The sequence below is a fragment of the Musca autumnalis genome, unplaced genomic scaffold, assembly GCF_047663935.1.
Source record: "Musca autumnalis isolate F117 unplaced genomic scaffold, ASM4766393v1 scaffold_1, whole genome shotgun sequence".
Classification (NCBI taxonomy): domain Eukaryota; kingdom Metazoa; phylum Arthropoda; class Insecta; order Diptera; family Muscidae; genus Musca; species Musca autumnalis.
This window is the reverse complement of record NW_027411644.1, coordinates 9,931,258-9,945,878: the sequence shown is the minus strand read 5'-3', so window position 1 is coordinate 9,945,878 and position 14,621 is coordinate 9,931,258.

Genomic DNA, 14,621 nt, shown 5'->3' with positions numbered 1-14,621 from the left:
GGGGATAGAAACTTCTTCTGGGTAATAGAAACTTCTGTACCAAATTACAAAGATTTATCTTAAAAATTGCGAGCTGTATCTTTATTTCAACAGACGGACATGTTTATATCGGTCTGATCAAGATGCTGATCAAGAAAATATATACTTTATAGGGTCTCCGACGAATATTTTGATGAGTTTTAAACGGAATGACAATTTTAATTATACCCTCCATATTATGGTGGAGGGTATAATAAAAGTATAAACGGTGGAATTTTGTATAGTTATAAACGAATTTTAGAATGGTGAAGGTAGGAAATTCTTCGGAGAAGAAGTTTGCGACTTCAGGCGTCTCCGTCTCTTCAAACTCTTACTGATGGTAACTAACTCCATGATTAAATAAAAGGTGATACTTTGAGGAAACTGAGCACCTAGTATGTCATACAGCTTGCAAACTAGTATTTGGCTGACTCCAGTCCAGTCATCGTCTATGGAGCGGAAGCCGAGAAAAGAGGATAAAATTGCAATTGTTTTGCTTTGTTGACCATTAAGAACCGTTTCTACAGCGTCCATATGTTCTAGAAAGTTGTTTATTGAGATCTAAGGAACATTTTTCTAGTTGGTTGTTTGCTTCAATTTTGATCGGTTTGATATCTGCAGACAAAAATCCGGGAAAAAATTATAATGAAATTTGATCTTGACGATTTTGACCTTGAAGATGGGGTTGGATGGATTTTATATGTTCACAATTATTATTCTTTAGGACGAGAGCTACAACTTTGCTTCCACGAGTAAACCCAAATTTCTAGCGGCTTGGAAGATATGTGCCTGACAAAATTATCCCTTTTGACATCAAAGCCTCAGGCCTTTGAGGCCCATAACCGCGAAAGTTGATGAGATAGGGCAAACGCCGGGACACGTGTCTTCTTATTTTTGGTCTTGTATCACGCTGCGGTGTCGGTTAATAATTTTCGTGTTGCATAGTTTAACCAACATAATCGTTTGGTTTCTCAAGGCTGTTATGCACTCAAGAACGGCTTCAGATTTAATGCTAAAAGATTCGATGGCTCTAAGAGTAGCTTGGCTATCCATCGAGATAGTCACCGGTTTAAAGATTTCACCTTCCATACTTTTCATTAAATTCAATCGGTTTCCATATTATATGAGTAGACCAGAATCGGTATTTTCTTCCATCTTTGAAGCGTCTGTACAAAAGCCCGACCGTCCAGAGAAAGGTTACTTCCAGGGTTTAAAATGCTAACGCCATATTAGCAAAAGCACCGAATTTTTGCAGCTTTGCCTGCTAAAATTTCTTCGAAATATGTTTAGCAACAATGAACAACGGCAACATGTAGCAACAAATTTCACAAAAATATTGCTAGCGATGCTGATGCTATTTGATATCGCCGCTGTCATAAAATAGTATCATACACGCATACTCATATTTTGCAGCACACAAGATCAACACATATCAGAAAAGACAATAAGCAACAAAGTTTCAACGGCTTAGCCAGATTTTCAGCAAACAATTGTTTTTGAGATCAGGGTTACCAGTGTAATGCATTAAAAATCACGATATAATTAATTCCAATTTTTCGTTCAAAGGTCATGTGAATTGTTAATGAAGCCGTTCAATATATTTATTTTTTATTTTTAAACAATAATTATTAGTAGAACTTTAGGTTCTACCATATGATGGACACATTTTGACATTAAATGCTACATTTTTTATTACTGCGTTGGCAACTCTAATCAGAAAAACACACTGTGTTGCTATTTTCCTGCGACGTATGGTCAGCCGACTGCTAAATATGTAGCGTTGTTGTCGATTATGGCTAACGAAAAAAAGATTAGGCGTCGAAAACGAAATAAGCAAAAATTCACAAAAATAAATATGCGTTCGGTTGCTTATTTAGCCGTGTGTGTCAATATTGTGTAGCAGTTGAAGTGTACCGCTAATGCTAATGGTTTTAGATGCTGGCTTTTAAACCCTGGTTACTTCGATTCAAGTCATCTCTACTTGGGATAACGACTTCGATAACTTCGACCCGCTATTCCCACGATCACCTTTCCTTCTAACTTCCTTAATATACATCAATGTCCCTAAGTGCTTGCCTGGCATTTAATATTGAGTGGCATAGAACAGAAGTTCAGCATTGCATTCAGAACTGTTTGTGGAGTACTTCTAAAAACGGTTTTTGTATTGAAGCTGATTTATAACATAATGAGTGCCAGCAGACAAGATACCCATTGGATAATATGGACCTTGCCACAGGACTCAGCCCCAGATTTTCCCCAATCGAGTTCGTTCGCCCATTAATGTTCCTTTTCCATCGCAGTTGTCAGTCGTAAATTGTTCTTAGCTTACGTCAATCCGTCCAGTTCTTATAGCACAAATCATTGGACTTACGGTTTGTAGTGATTGATACGAGTTCTGTTTTCGCTGGATTTTTTCCTTGCCTTGTTAGGCTCTTTGCATAATTTCCGAAATTGTAGAGAGGAACTCTACACAGTCCAAATAGCCTACACCTTTATTGCCCAATTCCATCAAAATATTATTGATCTCAGCGACGGGGGAGAACCGACCACATCATGAAGAGCTGTTTCTGTAGATTTGCCTTCAATACCTTCTTGGCCGAAGGCTGTGGGCTTGTGATGGACCGAACATGTTTCACAGCTTTTTGTTGCAGATCATAGCCCGTGTTCTCAAAAGATAATTGATTCTCAGTCAGCCCAGCCACATTGGCTTCTTAATAGTCTATATATTGTATGTATTTTCCAAAATGGGGAAATTGTTATCTGTAGGAGCACACCACGCCCACACCTTCCAATATTTTGACCTAATTTTTTCGATTTCCTTACCCGGCGTTTACAAATGCCAGTATTGGCAGGACAATAGCAAAAATACAAACCTTTTTCACAAATAAATTTATAAATTTTTAAATATATATCATGGCACAATTACCAAGGTAGTGGTATCACACGAGCTGTTCGAATATGAACTGTCAAACCCCTTTATAAAATAATTATTTTTGTTGTAATTTCCCCAAGAACATAAAGAAAATTTTGAAATAACATATTACAAATATGTCGATGCAACTACCTGTTAGATATGCCTTGATATGTATAGAGAAAATTATGAATGTATTGGTGAAAATGGTTTTTAACTTAGCTATTGTCTTGCCAATACTGTCTGTGTGTAAACGCCTAGTTAGTTTCAATATGTTTACTATCGAGTCCCATATCGAAATTAACAAACGTTAACTAAAAAATGGCATTTGACATCCAACCTAAGAAATCTTTTTTAACCAGAATAATTGTGGTGTCCAGCTCGTCGTCGTTCTAGGTCAGATTAGGTAACATGTCCTCCGAGGATACTTCCTGGTTCAAAATTTCTGGAAAAGCTTTTTCAGTTGGTAGAGGAGTTCCCTACTTTGCTTTTCTAAACTATTTTAAATAGTCTTTAGAGTCCAGTGTAGGTCGTACCCGACCATAATTTCGATCCTGTCGTTTAAACCATTCTTAGCTCTATCATTGTCTAAAGAGATCGCCTGATCGTCAACTATTGTATCACTAATGTGTAATGTATTTGAATCAGGTACAGATGTTTATGAGGTGATACAATAAAAAAGCTCACGCACAAAAAGCTTTTAAAGTTTTCATATAGATTTTTTAAACATTTTTGGAGGCACTTAAGGCACATATATAAATCAGAACAAGCTTTAAAACCACTCGACATAACCAAAATTACATACGCTTTTGTTTCTCACCAATTTCCGTCCGTCCGTCTGTGGTAATCACTCTAGCATCCACAAAAATGGTGATAGGACGCTGAAATGTTAAGAGATGTGTCTTTTGTTTGCAGGCAGGTCAAGTTCGATGATGGGCTATATCGGTCCACGTTTTGGTACAGCGGCCATATAACGCTACCTTCCGGTTTGCGGTATTTTGAACATTTAATCGACAATTTTTAACCGCTGTAATTTGACATTTGAGGTTCTCAGAGGTCGCGAAACTTCTTCACTAAAAATCGTCAACATAGGTCCATGTTTTTGTATAGCTCCTATATAACGGTACCTCCTGATTTTCGGTATTTTCAAGGTCTTAGCTACATTGTTTGACGGAACTACCCGTAATTTGACTTTTGAGGTCCCTGTAGTTGTAAAACTTTTTTTACCAAAAATTTTAAAGATAGGTTCACACTTTGATATAGCCCCGTAGGTGGTACCTTCCACCTGGCTGAACACATTTTTTAGATTTGATTAGATAATTTAGGTATTTGGGAAACTAATTATCCCATTTTAATTAAGACTATTTTATGGTTGAGGATATAAAAAGATCGGCCCGGCCGAACTTTTTACTTGCCAATATTTAAATGGAATAAAAGTTATTTTAGTTATTAGTAGGCAAAAGGTCATTCATTCGTGCAACAGGAAATAATTTTTTGAGATTATTTTTGGCATTAATAGGCAAAAGTTCATTCATTCTCGCTACAGGAATTTTTCAGAAAAATGGTCAAAAAGTCATAACCCTAATGTACATGGCTTGTTGTCACACCAAAGCTTGCCACTGGTACTGGGTCCATCAGGATCCGCACCGTAAGTGTTGTCTATTTATTAGACTTCCCCATCGTAATTATTTATTTTAGGGGATCCACCCGGTCCATTTTTGGTTCACGGGGGTTCAAAGGATCCTGGGGAAAGTAGAGCAAATATCTCTTTCTGATTGCCGACAGAGATATACTCTCAGCCTCGGACCTCTATAGTTTTTTTTTTTTGAATTTTTAGTGCCAAATTCTCAGGAAGTATGGACCCAAAAAAATTGTACCGTGGTGAGGATACGTTTTTAACTATTCAAATTACAGCAAATTCGGTCAGGAAATATGGCCAATAACTCAAAAATTCTGCTATAGGCTGTGTTTGCCAGCATTCTTAAGACACATTTACGCAAAATGTTTGATTATATCTCAACTATCTTGGATGTCAAAGTGATTTCAAAAGACGGATGAACTTGACCATGAAAAATAAAAATTATACGATAACAGATAGTATGTCTGGTAGAAGGAAGGAAGAAATAACATGTATGAAGAATTTACAAAATGTGGGAGACAATTGAGTCCATTACAAGGTAATATAAACTGGCTTCTTTATGCATTACACTGTGCAACACGAAAATTATTAACCATATTGTGACACCGCAGCGTGATATACATACGATCAAAAAAGAGAGGACACGTGTCTCGCCGTTTTTTCGGATCTCATCAACTTTCGCGGTTATAGGCCTCCAAAGGTTTGAGGCTTTGATGTAAAATGGGCTATTTAGTCAAAACTATATCTTCCAAACCGTTAGGAAATTTGAATTTGTCTCAGAGGCAAAGTTGTCTTAAAGAACAAAAATTGGGAACACATATAATCCATCAAACTTCATCTGCAAGGTCAAAATCGCCATGGTCAAATTTCTTTAAAAAATTTTTTCTCTAGTTATGTTATACAGCTATCAAACCGATCAAATTTGAAGCAAACAACCAACTACAAAAAATGTACCTCAGATCTCAATAAACATCTTTCTAGAATATGCGAACTCTGTAGAAACGGATCTTAATGGTCAAAATAGTAAAATAATTGTGATTTTTATCCTCTTTTCTCGGCTTCTGCTCCATCGATACTTAACCGTTCAAAATTCAAGAAAACAATCAACCACAATATTGTAGCAAAGGCATCAATAAACAACTTTCTGGAATACGCGAAATGTCTATGAACGGTTCTTAATGATAAAAATAGCAAAAATCTTTTGAAAATATCCAATTTTTATACTTTTTTCTCCGACTCTGGTCCAAAGATACACAACCGCCCAAAATTTAAGGATACAGTCAAGCATAAAAATGTATATAAGATTTCAATAAACAACTTTTTAGAACATATGAAGATTCTAGGAATGATTCTTAGGGCTGAAATTCACGAACAATTAAATTATTTTTAACATTCCCCCCTCTCAGGTTTGGAAATAACAAACTATCAAAAACTCAAGGAAATTTGAAAAGTTTGTTATTTACGGACCTGAACAGGAAAGAATGATCTAAAATAATCGAATTTAGAGCTTGAAGGATCGTTCCTAGAATCTTCATTTGTTCTAGAAACTTGTTTGTTGAAATCTGAGGTACATTTTTGCAGTTGACTGTATCCTTAATTTTTGGGCGGTTGCGTTTCTATGGACCAGAGTCGGAGAAAAAAGTATAAAAATTGGATATTTTCAAAAAATTTTTGCTATTTTCACCATTAAGAACCGTTCATAGACATTTCGCGTATTCCAGAAAGTTGTTTATTGATGCCTTTGCTACAATATTGTGGTTGATTGTTTTCTTGAATTTTGAACGGTTTAGTATCTAAGGAGCAGAAGCCGAGAAAAGAGAATAAAAATCGCAATTGTTTTGCTATTTTGATCATTAAGATCCGTTTCTACAGAGTTCGTATTTTCTACAAAGATGTTAATTGAGATCTGAGGTACATTTTGTAGTTGCTTGTTTGCTTCAAATTTGATCCGTTTGATAGCTGTATAACAAAACTAGAGAAAAAATTTTAAAAGAAATTTGACCATGGCGATTGACCATGGCGATGAAGTTTGATGGATTATATGTGTTCACAATTTTTGTTCTTGAAGACAAGAGCTACAACTTTCCTTCTGAGATAAATTCAAATTTCCTAACGGTTTGGAAGATATAGTCCTGACTAAATGACCCTTTTTACATCAAAGTCTTAAACCTTTGGAGGCCTATAACCGCGAAAGTTGATGAAATAGGGAAAACCGGCGAGACACGTGTCTTCTCGTTTTTTGTGTTCTATCACACTGTAAAGTCAGAATATGGATAATAAAACATGACTCAAAAAATTTCACACAGTGTTATGAGTATTTCGATTCATAATTAATTATTTTTTCCGACATGAACTTGTTTAATTACTGTTAATGTAATGGGATAGATGCTTCGAAAGTGCTTATAGCTACCATAAAATACCATAAAAACCCATTATTTGATAATGAGATGTTTTCTGGCTAAGAGACTTCTTAGTGATGCATGACATTATATGTATTGGAACTTAAATAAAATTATAATACGTATACACATATTTGATTATTTCCCCATAACTCATTTCCCCCATTAAAATAAAACATCGTTAACATAATACTAATGATTAATGTTTCGTTTAACTGAAAATCTTTTTCACTTCACATCTTTATTATGAAGAAATATGATTTATTATGAAACATAATAAAATAGCCTTCTCGTTTTGAAATATTTCGCAAATATTTTTTTCCAAAAATTTACCATTTTATGCTAATGTTAATGTTTGTTTAGTTTTGTCAGACAGACATAAATATGATCTATAATTATATGTTTTTGGGAAATCTTGCATTATTAAAAATAGTTCTATGTAGCATAGCAACTATCGCATACTTCCAATGACAAAATTAAATCATTTTACGTATACCAAAAGAAGTCGAGGCTGTTCCTAAGAGGCATAAACAAGTGTAATGCTATTTTTTAATAAACGAAAGAATAAAACAAAGACAATTGTACGCATTGACAAAATTTTAGTGGCATTTCCATAACTCCATTCCAATAACATCTTGACCAATGACATTTCATTGATAATGCCCTTCTTGAAATAAATAGGTAATGAACATGACTTGCAGTTTTTTTGTTCCTTTTTAATATCTGATCAAGATAATACCCACTTTGATGTCCCTCAGAAAAGACATTTTTAATGCTTGTCTATTCTATTAATTATAATTGTTCCGTCCAATTATGAAAAACCGCAAAATTTAGTTTTTGTTACATACATAAATACCACAACTAATGAGTTTTTGTTATGCTTTAAAATCTCTGCATTTCAATTGAAATTGATACAATCGTCTAGTTAAAATAGACCAACAAACATTTGTCTAGCGCTATGCTCAAATGGACACTCACATTGGCGCTTCTTTGATTGAAAGTAAATCTTAGGTTTTGTACTTGAAATGACTTGGCAAAAGGCATTAAGCTGTGTTCACAATGAACTGGATTGGCAACATCTTTAGAAATGCTGACAATTATTTAAAATTCACATCTACATGCATACATAGGTATACGAAAAGTATTGTGTTAATGTGCAGACTATTCTCTGCAGTTACATACATACTTATCTATTATCAGTAACGACCACCTATTCAGCATTTGTGGTTTTGTTTGTATGTAAGTGGTGGCAAATTTGAATGTGCACAAATCGAAATTCTTAAATTAATTTTTAAGTATTGTTATGGAATGCATTTAACTGTTAAATACCGTTGGGTTGTAATAAATTACTGGTAATGCTCACAGTGTTTAGGCTTGTGTCGGAATTCTTTTAGATTAGGAAGATATTTATGTTTTATTTATGGCTGTACCGAGGCAGATGAAATCATTATCTAGCTTCATGTTGTAGTTTTCAACCCCCCTGTTGGTTCGACTCTACAGAAACTATTGGACCTGCATGCCATCAATTTGGTTTACTTGTCGTTTACTAACAGATCCACTTTGGTAGTAGCTAGAGAACACCCACCAAAACCCTGTAAAAATTATTTGTTCTATTTAATGAAAATCAGGTGAATTTGTTTTCTTGGAATTCACTATAAATAATTGCGACACTATAAAGAAGTTTAAGACTATTATAATTACTTTCCCACCATTAAGTGACTGTCTGCGGCAACTGCCCATAACACTAAAATTATCTTTGGCCCAACGGCCGGAAAAGTCAGTCTCCACAATGAAAAATCTGGCAATAGAATTGATTGACTTCGCAGGGACAAAAACATGGTAGTTAGCACCGCTAAACTTAAGCACCTTGACATTTAGAAGGGCACCTGCCTATCACCAGATTAAACCAATTAACCAAATTGATAGCATTGTGATAGATGTAAGGCATTCATCGAGATTGGTTTACTTTGGTGGATTACTTTGGTGCAGGAACATCCTCCTGGTAATCTAGTAATCTATATCGATAGCGTGATCAGGTTTTGAAAGAATATTTGTCAAAACTTTTGGTATCCGATAGCAACAGGTACACCACAGACCCAATCCCAGATTATGGTATGTGTTCCGCTAGACCGGGATGAGGTAAAAACTGCAAAAAACTGTCTGAAGCAAGCTGGCTATAGTTTATCAGCCAAGCAGTTCAAGACCGATGGCGACAACCTGATAAGTTGTTAGTTAGCAACATATTGCACGAATATGTCTTCAACTTATAAGGTTGCATGCGGAATAACGTGAGAACGACATAAGCCTATGGTCAATGAAATATTTCGACCACATTATTGTGAAAACCCATCCAGATATTATTCACTCATTATGCTATTAAGTGGTTGTCTGCAGCAGTCTGTCTGTCCATAACACTCAAATTATCTTTGGCCCAACAGCCGGAAAAGTCAGTCTCCACAATGAAAAATCTGGCAATAGAATTAATTGATTTCGCAGGGACAAAAACATCGTAGTTAGCACCACTAAACCTAAGCACCTTGACATTCATAAGGGCACTTGCCTATCACCAGATTAAACACCAATTAACCAAATTGATAGCATTGTGATAGATGTAAGGCATTCATCGAGCTTGCTGGATATGCAATTGATCCGAAGATCACACATTTACTCAAATTACTAACATGTCGCAGCAAAGGTATGTACCCGGTAAACGTTGCAAATAAATTGCGAACCGACACAACATGGAACTTGGACATAGGGAAGCAGCAATCTCAAGTTACAGAACTGCTTAATGAAGGCACTCCTCATTCCGATTATATTTCAGTGCAGTGAAAAGGTATTGGCAAACTGTTGCAAAATGCAGCCAGAAGCCGAAGAGAAGAATGCGGTATATAGGACTACTCTGCTATGAGTAGTAATGCGTAGAGTAGTCGTGACCACTAAGAACCTCAAGCAGCTACAGTTAATTTGCTAAAAAAATTAGCTAAAATCTTCTGAATACCTAAAATCGGGAGGTAGCGTTATATAGGGCATGTCAAAACATGGACATATTCTGGCAATTTTTGTTAGAGAAGCGTTGTGACCACCAAGAACCTCAAATGTCAAATTACACCTAGTTCGTTTAACAAAAGTAGCTAGACTCCTATAGGTACCTAAAATCAGGAGGTACCATTATATGGGGCTATATCAAAACTTAGAGCTGCACTGACAATTTTCTGGTGGAAATTTTAAAACCTTCACTCTCTGTGGAGCATAGGGCCTGGGACAGGTAGTTCGGGAAAAATCTAGATCAAATTCTCAAAGTACCGAAAATTGGGAGATGCCGATATGGGAGCTATACCAAAACATGGACCTATATAGATATTTTTTTTGTTGGAGGAGTGCTGTTACCGACAAGAATCCCAAACGTTAAATTGCATCTAGTTCGGTTAAATGGGACCATACTGTTTGGTATAGGGCTATACCAAAACATGCGCTGATATAGCCCATCTTTGAACTTGACCTACCTATGGATAAAAGACACTCGAGTGCAAAAATATAGCGTACTAGCTCACTTATTGTGGGTACTATAGTGATTACAACAGACGGAAATGGCTGTATCGTCACAGAATTTTATCACAAATGATTATTTCAATGCCCTACAAACAAACTTAATGTACCCTCCATACTGTGGTGTGAAAAATCGAGATGTATAGGAACTATATGAAGTCCGAAAATTCTGCTAAAGAGTGGATCATCAACCTGATTGCTTTGATGCAGGAACATCCTCCTGGTAATCTAGTAACCTATATCGATAGCGTGATCAGGTTATGGAAGAATATTTTTCCAAACTTTTTATATCCATTCCAACAGGTACACCACAGGTTGAGGTGAAAACAGAAAAATGACCGTCTGAAGCAGTCTGGCTATAGTTTATCAGCCGAGCAGTTTAAGACCGATGGCGACAACCTGTTAAGTTTTTAGTTAGTTAGCAACATATTGCACGAATATGTCCTCAACTTAAAAGGTTCCTGCGGAATAATGTGAGAACGACTTAAGCCTATTGCCAATGAAATACTTCGGCCACATTATTGTGGTTCTAGACCTGCAAAACCCATCCAGATATTATTCACCTGGTTGCAAACCCAGAAAACGACCGATACTTACAATCTTTTTGTCGATTATAATGCTGCTTTCGACAGCCGTACACGTTTAAAGGTATTCCAGGTCATGTCTGAATTTGGCATTCCCGCAAACTAAAATAAGAATATGTCCGACTAATTTTGTACCAAAAGAGGTCTCCGACAAGGAGATATCTTTCGTGTGATCTTTTCAACATTCCGCTGTAAAAGGACATACAATATGCGAAATTTAAAAAAAAAAAAAACAAGTAAGACGCTTGTGGCCGGACCGAACTTTATACACTCCACCATGAGTTGTACAGAAGTAAAATGGAATAATTAAGCTCCTCCGCCACGGTGTCCCTACCAAAACATTACCCATTATTAAACATTTTACGAATTAAAGGTTTGTATTGACATATCGCACAGTGGTCGAAATCACTGATCTAGCGGCGCGAAATTAATAACTTGCAAACGAATGGAGATATGTTTCTGAAATTTTGCACAAACGTAGTATGTGTCCGTGGGTAATAATGAACTATATATGAACCTCCTGATATTCGGTATTTTGAGGTTTTAAACAATTCTTTCCTTCTAAATAAGTTGCAATTTGATACATAGGGTTTCTAGTGGTCACTAAACCTTTCCACCAGAAATTGTGGACATAGGTCCACGTTTGGGTATAGGCCCCTTTTTAGGTACCTCCCTATTTTCAGTATCTTGGGTTCAAGCTACATTTTCCGCCGAAATTAGGTGCAATTTGGTATTTGGAGTTCCCAGAGACCACAAACATTCTCCACCAAAAGTTGTGGACATAGGTCTACTTTTTGATATAACCCCCATATAATGGTACCTCTCAATATTTGGTATTTTTAGGATTTTGTTCACATTTTCCATGCATTTATCAGCAAGATAATATTTACAAAAACAACAAAGTAAAAAGACAAAATATTAGTTAATGGATACAATGGAAAGCATTTTTCAGTTTTTTAGTTAGATTTTCTGACTTTCTCGCCGCTACACGGTGGTCGTAATCACTGATCTAGCGGAGCAAAAATTAATAACTACCAAACGAATGGAGATACATATGTTTCTGACATTTTGCACAAACTCAGCCTGTGTCTGTGGGTAATAATGGGACAAATATGAACAATATCGGCTAATGTTTTGATGTAGCCTCCGTATAACGGTACCTTCCGATTTTCGGTATTTTGAGGATTTAAGCCGCATTCTCGTAGCAAATTAGCTGTAATTTGGTACTTAGGGTTCCTAGTGATCACAAAACATTTCCACCAAAAAGTATGGACATAGGTGCACGTTTTGATATAGACCCCATGTAACCATACCTCCCGATTTCTACCGACTTGGATGTAATTTTGCATTCCGTATTATCACTGCGTGTAAAATCTTCTTACAAAACATTTTCATTACGGATTTATGTTTCGATGTAGCCCCCTTTTATGGTATCCCCTGATTCGTTGAATTTTTACTTGTTATCCCATATTTATTAACAGATTTAGTCATAAGATGGTATTTTAGCGTTTCCGGGGATAGAACTGCTCCTTACAAACATTTCTAAAGATATGTCCATATTTTCACATAGCTCATATACAAATGCTCAGCCAAATTTGTATTAATTTCAAGCAAAATCCCATATTTTGAAAGTTCAGTTATCAGAAGATTTGCAAATATTTTCAGCCCTAATGTGGTTATTCCGTATGCAAGTTTGGTCAAATTTACAAGATGCACTCCATGGAAAAAGCTCGTACAATCCAAAAAAAAAAAAAAAAACGCTATAAAAATTTATTTTTTTGAAAAATTGTTGCCATATTACTATGTTCCTCCAGACCCCAAACTATCTTTTATAATTTAAACCACACCCTCCGCTATCAATTAAAAATAAATGATGTTCAGTTTTATTACGAATTTATTTAACATTTAAACAAATATGAAGTTAATTTTTTAGCAACATTTTTTTTTAATTTGATGCAGCAAAATTTCTTGCTTTTGATAGTTAATAACTGCGTTAATATTTACAACAACAAAAATAAAAAAAAAACAACATTTTTGTCAGCAAAGTGTCTGTAATCGATACAATGAAAAATATTTCGCAATTTTATAGTTTGATTTTTTGACTTTCGCTCCGATAGATCAGTGGTTTCGACCAGTGTGTATCGGTCCGAAAATGCGACAAATTTTTTAGTTTAGATATACACGTTTTAAAATAGAATCTTAAACGTTTACATTTTCAATTCTATAATGAATTAAACTTCTCCATGCAATTATGTAATTGCTTTTGATAACCCTTTAAGCATCTCCTGTGAAACGATGTGCACTTCGATTACACCGTGCAAAATTTTTAAGGTAATCTTGTGCAAACAATTTGAACTGGGGTTTTTTTTTTTTTTTTTTTTGACACAAACAAAAACCCTACTTGGGTTTTGTTGTGTCAGATCCAGGTTGGATTTTATGGTTCAATCTAAACATGGTTAAATATTGACTTTTTAAAGCAATTCGGGGCTATATCTCTGAAACCTATGTGAATCTTCATCTCAGCTCTGGTGCAAATTTGTAGATAAGGGCAAGAATCAAATATTTGTAGAAATAATGAACTCGAAAAACTACCGTTCATTTTTTCTTAATGTTTTCATTTGGAAACATATTCTCTGGAATGTAATACAAAACTACAATTGAATAAATAGGTCAATAATGTGGTTAAATCCGATATGGGAGAAAAAAACTGCTCGTGTGGACACTGTTTGAAATGGTTGTTGTTAAAGATATGATACAAAATACCGCTGAATCAACATGAAATAAGCAAATTTTTCTATATTTTATCGATTCTGTTCAACAGATAAGTTCTACTTGTTGAGGGATACCCTGGATCTGACAGGACAAAACCGTATTAAGGTTTTTATAGTCTCAAAAAGTACTTTCATAAATTCATACTAGATTTTGTTTGCATTTTTAGTGTTGCATAGTGTTATTAAAAGCAGTTCTGTCCTAGACATTTAGTAATTAAATATTTAAATCGTTGTAATTTATTTGCTATTGCCTGCATGCCTGCCAAGCTTTGGACAATCTACTACACCTTGATAGCTTTTATATTTCTATTATACTAAAATAAGGATTAATGTACATATATGCCTACCATGGTATGGTCGTGATTTTAAATGGTCAGTCTTAAGCAGACAAACTAACAATAAATTGAACTGATTTAATATTGCAACAGTTTCCGTTACGTTAGTAAGATCGTAAAAGAAACTTTCCCATTAAGTGAGTGAGTAGCACATACACACAAATATTTGTACATATCACCTGATAATATACTTTAGTATATTGCATTGATTTAGAGTCTGGAAATATGTATGTGTATACTTACGTAAATTTGTGGGTTTTGAATGTGCGGTTTACTTGCCACTGGCCACATTCAATTAAAACTTCTTAAAAGCTGAAGCTAAACTGCAATAGTGCTTTGCCAGGAATTCGGATGTAAATGACTTAAGATTTCATAGAAGTCTGTTAACAAAAGTGTCGAGAGATAACGATTTTAA